Source organism: Protopterus annectens, chromosome 12.part0 (assembly GCF_019279795.1).
Source record: "Protopterus annectens isolate FY-2018-M chromosome 12.part0, PAN1.0, whole genome shotgun sequence".
In the NCBI taxonomy this organism is placed as follows: Eukaryota; Metazoa; Chordata; order Ceratodontiformes; family Protopteridae; genus Protopterus; species Protopterus annectens.
This window is the reverse complement of record NC_056746.1, coordinates 1,259,817,604-1,259,829,749: the sequence shown is the minus strand read 5'-3', so window position 1 is coordinate 1,259,829,749 and position 12,146 is coordinate 1,259,817,604. Positions and strand designations below refer to the sequence as shown.

Sequence of the window (12,146 nt, the reverse complement as noted above, 5' to 3'; positions counted from 1 at the left end):
ATGTTAGAACACAGACTCCACCACACTGATAGAAAAGACAGAGGGTTCTACCCGTAAATTTAGCTCTTTTTTTCATATGCATACAGCGACTCTCAGTATCTGATGAGCAGTAGGAGTCTGTTCCGAAGTTTGGCTACTAGTTGAGTAACATACGTAGTCCTTGTGAACGTTGAAATAATCAAAAGTGTTCAAAGAGCAGTAAAAGAAAAAAAGAAACCATTAAACAAAACAAACCACTCTTGGCACAAGTGATATCAAGATGAACTCAATAGAATCAAAGGCAAAGGAAATAGCTTAAAAAATATTTATTAATTGCTTTTGTCCACCATAAACAAGGACTTCGTCATAGTCAACTATACACCTAAATCACCTCAATATATAACATTGTAAAATACCACCAGTTGGTAACCTAATTGATTTAAATTAATAATTAGCTTGATTTAAAGAAACAATATAATTTTAACCTTTTTTTAAAACATTTAATACTAACGGTATCATTAAGTTCAGGAAAGTTGTCAGCTCTCAGCCTTAATTGCCACTCTGTGTCTTTCCTTTCTAGTCTATTCTTAAAATCCCCACCCCTATAATCCAAATGAAGTTGTTCCAACACATAAAGTAAACAATTTTTGAAATTGGTTCATTTCTTAGTGTGTTTGTATAAAGTGTTATTGTTCTCTTTAATTCTAATAGCATACAAATGTTATTTAAGAATAGAACAGTTCTTAGGTAAACTGAGGAATTGACGGGGTAATAATAGCAGTGTAGTATGACTGGGAAGGGCAGGGGGAAATGTTTGGAGACTTTTAGTGAGACTGACCTGTGAAGATAGGATGTTTTTTACCCTGTGGTGGGCCATGTTCTTGACTTTGACAGATTGACCAACCTTAGCTTTACAGGTAAAATCATTGGATGGTTAAAGAACTGTCTGATAGTCAAAAAACAGCTAGCTTTATTAGGGGAGAATGGTGTGCAGTTACCTTGCTGTTATAGCATGCATTTTATGTTTGTAGGTGGTCTTTTTCTTTGAGCTTAGAAGCTGCTGCATTTATTCTTTCAGGTGAACTTGCATCTTTCATAGGTGTATACTAGGCTATACTGGTTAGTGTTAAAATGGCCCTCATGGCAGTTAGCCATACCAGAAAAATGTATCCTTATTCCTTACTGCCCTGTAAAATCTATACACATGCCTGTTTCCTTCGCTTGCCATTTGTGCCAGAGGGTTGTAACTGTGGTTATTTGAATTTTTATAGTTTTTATACATTTATTTGTCTAAGACATTGTTGTGGAACTTTACTTAAACACACATTTATGCTGCAGTTAAACAGCAACACCAAAAATACATCAGCCAAGGAATGAGTCAGAGCTCCAGGGACTTCTAACCAAGCCACACACAGCCTAAAAGTTTCTTGCCCAACTGGGCCATTTTTAATGCGGCACTTCCCTTCCACAGGAAAAAAAAATGATTTAGGTAATTTTTGTTTCATACCATATGAAGATCCCTATAGCAACATTCCAAAACAATGTTACCACCTGAGCAAAATATTGGGTATATATTTCCAATTTTTGCACAAAACATATTTTTCACACATTCCTATAGCCTTCCTGTTCATCATAAAATTATAGAAGATTTGCAGTACATAATTATGCACACAAACACACGTGATTGTAAATTACAGCCAGTTGTAGTTGTAGAATCCAGCAAAGCCCCCGGGCCTGTGGAAAATACGGCCCAGACTGCAGAATCCTTTATAAACGCATTCTATGAACACCTTCAGGAATGCATGGATCATCCAATCCCAAATAAAACCAAGACCCAATCCTCCAAAGGCAGGCGTCCTGTCTGGTGGACCCCAGCCATAAACAAACTATACAATAGAAGGAGGAAGCTACTACTTGATAGAGCAAAATCCCAAAAAGGGAAGGCATCTCTGATCAGTATTAGCAAAAAACTACGGGCACTCATAAAATCGTCTAAGGCCAGCTTCGAGAGAAAAATTGCACAGGACACTTAAGGCTAATCACAAGGCTTTCTTTAGTTATGTTAGGAACCTGGGTGGGAATTCCCAGATATGCTCAGAATTAGTCCAAAATGACAGAAAATACACCAAACCCACAGACATTGCCAACATCCTAGCTGACGGGTTCAGCGCAAACTTCTCTCCCCCCCCCTCCCCACCAAAAGGGCAAATATGTATCCCAGCAGAGTGCTGAACCCCTGACATCTCAGATGCTCAGGTAAGAGCCGCCCTCTCCAAAGCAAAATACACAGCATCAATGGGACCAGACAGTGTCCCGGTCTGTATCCTACATGAACTCCAAGAAGAGCTAAGCCCAAACATAAAACTACTGTTCAATCTCAGCCTTACTACAGGATATGTACCCAAAGAGTGGCGTACAGCAACAGTGGTCCCTCTCCACAAAGGTGGTGCCTCAACGGATCCTGGAAACTATCGCCCCATAAGCCTGACTAGCTTGGTCTGCAAAGCTATGGAAAGGATCATCATGGACCTCATAAATAAAGATATTGGGGACCTAAAGGCACTGGATCCTACCCAGTTTGGCTTTAAGGGCAGATCCTGCCTCTTAAACCTGGTCGATTTCTTTGAAACAGTCACCAAGGCCATTAACGAGGGGAAGGTGGTCCACACAGCCTACCTGGACCTCGCAAAAGCCTTCGATACAATACCCCACTCGGGCCTTATAGATAAGCTCACCAGCTTAAATATAAACCCCTATGTCACTAGATGGGTTGCAAACTGGCTCAGGGACAGAACACACATGGTTAGAATTGCTGGAGCCATGTCAGACTCCAAACCAGTTACAAGTGGCGTCCCACAAGGCTCAGTCCTGGGACCTCTCTTGTTGGGTATATATTTCTCGGAGGTACAGGCCAACACGGAAGGACTGTGGCTGACCAAGTTCGCAGATGACTGCAAACTAGGCGCCATAATCGACTCTCCAGCCGACACAAGCATCCTACAAAAGGGCCTCATAGAAACAGACAACTGGTGCCAGAGCCATGGCCTCAAGCTAAACGCCAAAAAGTGTATAGTCATCCCCTTTGGCAAAAACAAAGTGCCCACAAATTACCACATAGGTGGTAATCCATTAAGTACAGAAGAAGTAATTAGAGACCTGGGGACCCAAGTTGATAGCAATCTCTCATTTGAAAACCACGTGGCCAAAGTGGTTAGAAAAACATTTTATATAGCCCACCTAATCATGAAGGGATTCACATCTAGATCAGGGGAGGTCATCGTGCCTCTTTACTCATCCCTCATCAGGCCCATAATTGAGTACAATGCCCCTTTTGGGATGTACCTTACCAGACACCTGCAGCAACTGGAAAGACCCCAAAAGTACCTCACCAAGAGGATCAAAGGGCTCAAACAGATGCCGTATGCTGCCCGGTTAAAGAAACTCCAGCTCTACTCAGTGGCATACCGCCTGCTCAGAGGCGATCTGTGCCTGACGTATAAAGCCATGTTCAACCCGGAATTAATGGACATGCTGCACCTCAGAAAATCCAAATCCCATCGAGCTGCACGCTCAAGAGGCTTGAACCTCAGCACTGAAATAAATAGGACATGCTGGAGGGACAGATTCATAACCCAGAGGCTCCCTTCACTCTGGAATAAAATCCCAGTCCAGGTTAGGCAGAGTCCCTCATTGACTCTCTTCAAGAGGAATCTTGATGAGTGGATGGAGATCGTAGGTTTACCCCGGGTATCACTTCTGTGTCACTGTTAGACAGAGGCACAGTATACTAACCTCGAAAAAGGGCATAGCAAAATTGATTTAAAATGGGTGGCGAAAGCCAAACACACTCTGGCTAGGCTTATAAATGCCCTAGGGCAGATAGCCTAGTATGAACCTATGAAGATGTTTGTTTGTGATCAAATGAATTAATAAATACATAACTAATAGTGAAGAAATACATTTCAGGTTGCAGTTGTTAGAAACATATCGTGCAACTTCTTGTAACCCCACCATACACACACACACACACACACACACACACACACACACACACACACACACACACACACACACACACACACACATACACACACTACCACACACACACTCTTAATAATGTCTTACGTCAAGAATCAGAGACAAAAACCCAGAATCGAGGCCGATTTTAAATGTTTCTCTTACGTACATAGAAAGTTGCTAGAATAACTTGCATTGCTAAGAATTTTCTGAAGCATACAAACTGTGAAACTCACATGCCTATTGTTATTTTCTGACTGCAGTTGACAACAGTTTGCCAGAAAACCACAAATTTCATGAGGAATAGACCAAAATTCCTCTGTTTCTTTTCTCAAGAATCATAGACAAAGCCAAAAATACTTTGGGGACAAAGACAGAAAAATGGAGCAAATTTAACGTTTTTGTTTTTATTTTACCTATTTGTTAACCAGGTAAACCCTGTGGATATAATGTCCCTTTTCAAGTGTATCCCAGGAGCACTGTCTTGTTAAATGATTCATAGTCACACAGAAAGTAAATGAAGAAGAAAGGAATCAAACCCTGTACGTTTAGACTACAGAATGCAGTTCACTAACAGCTCAAACCCTTAATCCTGTGGGCTGCTAGACGAATCTTATTCACTTAAAAAGTTAACAGAACAACAGGTTCGGCATCGACATGCTTTTTCTAAACAATAATGAAACTAATACATCAACATACATTTTAGAACAATAAAACTGTGAAACTCTAATGACTTGCATTACTAACTGAATATAATCTTCAGAGATGTACCATAAAATCAAAAATGTTACCAGAAACAGGACAAAAAATATGAGGCAAGTTTATGTAGGTTCTGCAAAAAAAAAATAAATAAAACAGATAGAGGAGGCAGGCAGTCTGAATAACTCACTTAAAAGATTCAGTTTTGCTTCAACACACATTTTCTGAACAATAAGAAATATGCAAATCTAATGTCTGGTGGTACTGACTGACTGTAACATTCAGCGATATTTATCAGAAATTGAAAACTTTAATGAGAAACAGGGCAGCAATGCAGTTTGTGTTATGTTCTTGATTTTCAACTTTTTAAAATGTCTTAACCACATGGATTTTAACATTTTAAAAAGTCGATCAAGCAAACTAGATCTGGCTCTGCTAGGATGATCTTGCCTTCTGCTAGTTTGTCTGTTCACCTGTTTTGTTTGCTTTTCTTTTAAGAACCCTCATTTGTCCAAAAGAAACACCACTTTCTACAACCCTCAGAAAGTGGTGCACTTCTGCAATTATAGGCTGATTTAGCCTTCCTAACGTAGGTAAATGCAAAACACTGTGGGGATTACAGTCTTTTCCTTCATCCCCCTGCTAAGGCTTCAGGGATTGATATGAGCAGGACTACAGTTTCCTCATTGCATTGCCACTGAGATAATAATAGCTATCAACTGCCCCTGTTTTTATCTAATATTTTGCTGTTCCTTCTAAAATATTTGATTTAATGGTAAATCACTGAGGATTACAGTCATCAGTCAGTAATGGCAGAAATGCATCAACATAAATTTTCTAAACAAATAGATTTATGAGAATGTAAGCCCAGGCTATTGATCTATTACAAACTTTTCTTCGTATTTCTTATTTGTCTATAATGTTGATGCAGTTCCTGTTGATCTGATGTTTTCTCTTCTGTCTGTTCCTCAGTGGATGGACTGTTGGATCCCTCTCAGATCCGACTTCAGCCAGTTCTCTATGGCTTGGATCCATCAGGATTTCCCTGGGTCCTGATACTTCTCTTTCTATTCCATCAGGACAGCCAGCCTCTAAAAGTCTCAAGTCCAACCACATCAGGGACCCATAATCATCTTCCAAGTCCTGCCAGAGCATCTCACTGGGGAGGTTTATCGAAAACATATGTGTAAAGTAAGGCACACTGACACCCAACAGGAGCCCCTAACTGAAGATACTAACTTTGATGAGGTGAAGGGGTCTTCCAGATGTCCCCCTTGAGTAAGTCTTTTTGGTGAAATATTAGAACTAAGTCACAAAGGGAGGTGGTCCTCAGAAGCTCCATCCCAGGAGGAGTCAGGATTTCTCAAAACATTTGCGGCTGGCCCATCTACTTGTTGAGTGGTCCCTCCTGCAGATGAGATGATAAATTGAATCTAAGCTGGCGTGGAAGCAACCAGACATGGCCAAGCCAGCCCACTTAAACCTGAAAAATTCCTGGTTTCCCAAAAAGTCCATTCTTATTGAAATAATGATCATACTGTTGATTCAGTGGTGGTGGCAGCAACGTCCACCAAGAAGGAACTGGCTAAACAGAGTTCCACTGTCCCTCCTCCTAACAGGGAGTCTTGGGTGTGGGCCAAGTTTGGGAAGTGAGTATGCGCATCAGCAAACTTCACTCTCAGGGAGCTAAATTATCTTATGATGCTTTTCTCTTTCATAAGGATTTGACCAAATAGCTCTCCAAATATCTCTATCAGGGCCCCTTTCTGCAGAGGAGAGGAAGTCTGCTGACTCTCATTTGTCTACCCTTCAATCCCTGTTGATTGTCTCGATGTACCTCATCTCCAGTGTGACAGAAGGTGTTTCTAGAGTTGCAGGCACTAGCATAACCAATAGGGGACTTGCCTGGATGCACCAGTGTGATTTTGTAGAGCACTTTAAGACATCTTTCATCAACACCCCATATTACAGATCAACACTCCTTAGTCCAAAAGTTAATGAAATGATATCCAGGAGTGAACAAGATGGTAAAACCCTGTTTGCCACAGGGGGTATAGTTCCCTACCCCCAAGGGGACCTTCTCCAGAAACCAGAAGAGGGAAGAAACTGTTTTTCTGCAAGTCACAAGGGTTTGCTCGTGGCAGTCCTGGTGAAAGACTTCCCCTCTGAGGAAGAGGTGGACTTCCCTCCTGTGGTAGAGGTGGTCTGCAAAACCAGAGCTTTTGGGTTCCTTTCTCTGATGGGTCTTAGCAGTGTCCCTGAACATTTGCTCAAGTGACATACTCTGGAGGCAGACTGGAGGGAGGAGCTTATCCCTGCACCCCATGACCTAGATGTCCATCACTCGAGATGTTTGGGTGCAGAGGGTCATAACCAGAGGCTGTTCATAGGTAGCTACTAGGCTATTGGTCCTAGGGCATATATAAGCCTAGCCAAATGGTACCCTGGCTTTTGCCACCCAAGAAAATTATTTTCCTGTGCCCCTGTCGAGCAGAGCCACAGAAGTGATCCCTGGGGTGAACTTCCTATCTCCCATCCAATCATCAAGATTTTTCTTGAAGAGTGCTAATGAGCTTTGTTTGATATAGATAGGTAGTTTGTTCCAGAGTATGAGAAGTCTCTGGGACAGGAATCTATACCTCCAGCATGTTCTGTTTGAGGCCTGGATGAAAAACCTTTTGTGATGAGATGTGCCACATAGAAGGATTTCCTGACTACTGTGGCGATGTGATTGTCAAAGGAGTCTGTCAATATTCTTGTCCTCTTGAGTGGGTTGAGGCCTCTGACCATCTCCTCTTCTGAATCTGTCCCGACCCCCTCTGTTCTAGGTACAGCTACGGCCATCCTGTCCTGTCAGGGACAGCCCATGCCTGATGTGCCCCAGGGACCACCCATTGGAGAGCAACCCCTAGTTTGCGAGTCCCCCACAGAGAGTCCCACTAAGGAGGTCCCTCGCAAACACATGTGTAAAAGGAAGCACTTGGACTCCTCCCCAGAGTCCATCACAGACGACACGGACTTGGAAGAAGGGGAAGGTACCCCCAGGTCAGCCCCTGATTCTACACCAAAGAGGGGGGTGGTCCACCCAAAAACTGACCCTGGATGAGTCTGTGTTCCTGTAGGCATTCGGCACGGGCCCATCTACCTCCTTAGTGCCCCCCAGCCAATCCACTGGTAGACCTTATTACATCTAGGGCATGGAAGGAACCGGACCCCATGGATCCAATTCCAAAAAGACCAGATAAAGTCCTTAGCCCCCCCCCCCCCCCCACAGGACAGAGTCAGCTGAAGTAAGGGGTCTCCAGTAGATGCTATGGTGGTGTCAGCTGCCACCAAGAAAGAGCTCTCTCAGGAGAGCTCTACGGTCCATCCTCCTGACCAAGAGTCACGGTCAATGGATCATCTGGGGAAGCGAGTTTTTGCTTCAGCCACCTTTTCCATAAGGGCGCTGAACTATATGGCACATGTTATTCAACTTCAGTGAGACTTGGTCAAGGAGCATGAAAATGTTCTCTGCACGCATGGCCACTCTCAAAGCGATTGCAAATACGTCTATGGTCTCCTTTCCCGTGCCACAGAAGGGGCCGCTAGGGCAGCCGGGTCCAGTGTTGCCATGAGGCGCCACACCTGGATTCGGCTATGTCAGTTCTTGGAACACTTTAAGGCGTCCTTTGTCAATGCTCCCTATGGTGGCTCTTCCCTGTTTGGGAAGTCTGTGCTTGAGACACTAGTCCAGAGCGCGAAGGACAGGAAGACACTGTCTGCTGTCGGGATCCGCTTCTCTGCCCCTCAAAGATCCTTCTCAAGGAATCAACTAGTGGCAAAGAAGATGTGGTTCCCGAAATCTCAGTTCTCCAGGGCCACTCTAGACTCTCCTTCCACCAGAGGCAGAGGGGGTTACGACAAATGCCGGCCCCGAGGCAGAGGGGATCAGAAGAACTTCAGGTCCAGAGAACCATTCTTAGACAGACTCACGCAGCAACCCTGAGGGGTTGCCTGGCTGCTCATCTTTGGAGGCAGTTGGGGGCCGTCTTTCATTGCACCCAACAGACTGGGAGTCCATTACAACAGACCGCTGGGTGTTAAAAATCATATCCAGAGGTTATTCATACAATTTTTAACACCCCCCCCCCCACCAAAACTCCTCCTGTATGTTCCACCTGCACAAAGGGAGGAAGCAGCACTGGAGATAGAAAAGGTGTTAGAAAAATGAGTCATCCAACCCGTCCCCCCGATCAATCCAGATTGGGCATCTATTCCAGGTTCGTTTTGGTGCCAAAGAAAATGGGGGACCTAAGACCCATTCTGGATCTTTCCATTCTGAACCTGTCAGTAGCCAAGGAGAAATTCCGGATGGTCACTCTACAGTCCATTCTGCCATACTTGCAGGCAGAATATTGGATGTGCTCAAGTGACCTCTAAGACACGTACTATCACATCAAAATGAACAGGCACTCCTGCAAGTTTCTTCGCTTCTGGCTGGGGCCAATCATTATCAGTTCAGGGCCCTATCCTCTGGTCTCACCACAGTCCCCAGTGTGTTCACCAAAGTAATGGTGGTGATAGTGGCCCACCTGAGGCTTCAGGGAATCCAGGTTTAGCCCTACCTGGACAATTGGCTCCTTGCTGCCCCTACCAAGCATCTACTGTTCCAGGCCAGAGATTACTTCCTTCTTCTATTAAACAGACTGGGAATTACAATCCACGTCAACAAGTCATCACTGACTCCAGTTCAGAGCCTACATTTCATTGGAGCTCGGCTAGACATACAAATGAAAGTCTACCTCACTCCGGAAAGGGTAAACAATTTGAAACTTCACGTATCTTACCTTCTTCATTCTCACTGCCCATCAGTGGAATCAGTTCTCTGGGCCTAGGGTTCCATGGCAGCCATTATCAATCTTCTCCCCTTTGCACGTCTTCGCATGAGGGCCCTCCAGTGGACGTTAGCAGTTCAGTGGTCCATACTGGACCTACCCTTGTCCCATCTGATACGCATATCTCGGGCTTGCAGAGAGTCACTTCTCTTGTGATTCTTTCCAGGAAAGTCCCTTTATTCCTTCCTTTCCCACAACCACAGTGACCACGGATGCCTCCTAGCTAGGGTGGGGGGCATTGCTCGGGAAGGACAGTCCAAGGCATGTGGTCCACTTCCAAGACCAACTTGCATATCAGTGTCCTGGAGATGAGGGTGGTTCTTTTAGCATTGCAGGCCCTTCATGCCCATCTTCCTCTAGGGACTGTTGCCATCCAGTCAAACAACATGTCAGTGGTCTGATATATCAACAAGCAGGGAGGAACCAGATCTTACTCCCTTTGTCGAGAAGCTGTGAGAGTGTGGGAATGGGCGTTTTCCACTGGCCGATTTCTGATGGCATTGCACATTCTCGGACGGTCCAACATCCTAGCGGACAGGCTCAGCAGAACTGTTCTGATGCCTTACGAGTGGTCTCAGAATCCTTCAGTCCTTCAGTAGCGGAACAGATCTTCCTCAAGTGAGGCTGGCCTAGCTGTGATCTCTTTGCATCTCCTTCCAACGCGAAGTGCAGTGAGTTCTTCGCTCTGAATCCCCTCAGGGGGGAAGCCCCCAGAGATGCTTTAGTTCATGCTTGGCCTCCCGGTCTTCTTTATGCTTACCCTCCATTACCTCTCATTCCAAAGTTTCTTCAGAAAGCCCGCAGGCTGGGGAGCACAGTTATCCTCATCGCCCCATTCTGGCCTCGTCAAGTCTGGTTCCCTTCTCTATGGTCTCATCTAGTAGTTCCTCCGTGGATCTTGGATCCGGTTCTGGATCTTCTCTCCCCCCTCAGGGGTCCCTCACCCAGACCTGGACAGTCTGAAACTCACAGTTTGGCTGCTCCAGTTCCAGTCATGATTAGGACTCCCAGTTTATCCTCTCTGGTTAAAGCCATTCTGGTGGTGGCCCATAAATCTTCTACCAGAAAGATATACCATAGCAAATGGAAATGTTTCTCTGTCTGGGCCTCTCAATGGAATCTAGACCCCTTATCAACTCCAGTTCCAGCCATTCTGGCATTTTTGTCTGATATTTTTCAGCAGGGTGTGAGTTCTTCTACTCTTAGAGTGCAACTGGCTGCCATTTCTAACTTCCATGTGGGTGAAAACATGACTTCCTTAGCTTCCTCTAGGCTCTGTAAGACCTTCCTTAGGGAAACTTTTATGTTATGACCGCCAGTGAAAGATCCAACTCCACCTTGGCACCTCACATTTGTCCTGCAAGTCCTAGTTTCTCCTCCCTTTGAACCAGTGGCATCCATAGACTTGCAATTCCTTTCTTGGAAAACAGCCTTTTTGGTGGCCATTACTTCAGCCAGGAGGGTATTGAAACTTCAAGTCTTGTCCATTAAAGCTCCTTATATGTTTTTTCATAAGGACAGGGTTTCTCTGCGCCCAAATCCGTCCTTCCTTCCTTCCTAAAGTGGCTTCTGAGAACAATATTAATCAAACCATCAATCTACCTGTTTTCTTATCAAACTTCCAAAATAGAGGTGAATACAACTTATATTTGTTGGATGTACATAGGCAATTAAGGTTTTACCTGCACAGAACTAACCCTTCCGGAAATTGGACCAACTGTTTGTTTCTTATTTAAGACCCTTTTTAGGCAAATGGTTTCCAGAGTTTCCATTGCGAGATGGATTTCCCAGTGCACTCTATGGGCATACTCTGACAAAGGCATCTCCCCGCCGGGCCTGATTAAAGCCCACTTCACTAGGTCTATGGCAACTTCGGCGGCTTTCTGGTCTAGGGTGTCGCTGGATGACATTTGTTCTGCAGCTACTTGGTCCTTATCTCATACCTTTATTTCACATTACAAATTGGACATTGTATCCAGGGGCAGAGCATGCTTTGGCTCCACAGTGCTCCATAATATCCTTCCATGAGGGCCAGCCAGATAAAGGTAGCTGGGGACTCTGTCCCACAGTTTGAAGATCAAATGAAGTAAACTACTTCAGATAAAGAAGTTGTGTACTCACGATAATGTTACATCTGAGCAGTTGTACTTCATTTATCTTCAACCATCCCTCCCTCCCTCCTTCTCCCTAACCTTGCCACTATTGTCCTACTTTGATATTTGGGAGAGGTGCACACTCATGGCTCTCCTGCTTATGTTTGTTCTAGATTATCTGAACCTTTAGTGGTAAGGTTTTCTTGGGTCGGGCTTATGTTTCTGATTCAGCAAACTCAATCTGATGGAAGAAAGAGATGGAGGGGCATTATGGGTAGGGGGAGGAGCTTGGAGCTAGGATCAGAAGCTGGTGATGCGGCCATCTCGTATTCGATCCGGATCCAAATACTCTCAGGTTGAAGACAAATGAAGTACAACTACTCAGATGGAACGTTATGGTGAGTACATAACTTCTTTTTAATGTGGAAAAATTTCACTTAATTATAATCACATAAAGTGGATTCCAGAGCGGAAGAGTGAG

The 12,146-nt window shown here is 44.4% G+C and overlaps 1 protein-coding gene across 1 annotated transcript in view; it reads left to right on the top strand.

Moving 5' to 3' along the window:
* PIGU (phosphatidylinositol glycan anchor biosynthesis class U) overlaps positions 1–12,146 on the top strand; it is a 591,944-nt gene that overhangs the window by 103,441 nt on the left and 476,357 nt on the right. The window lies entirely within an intron of this gene.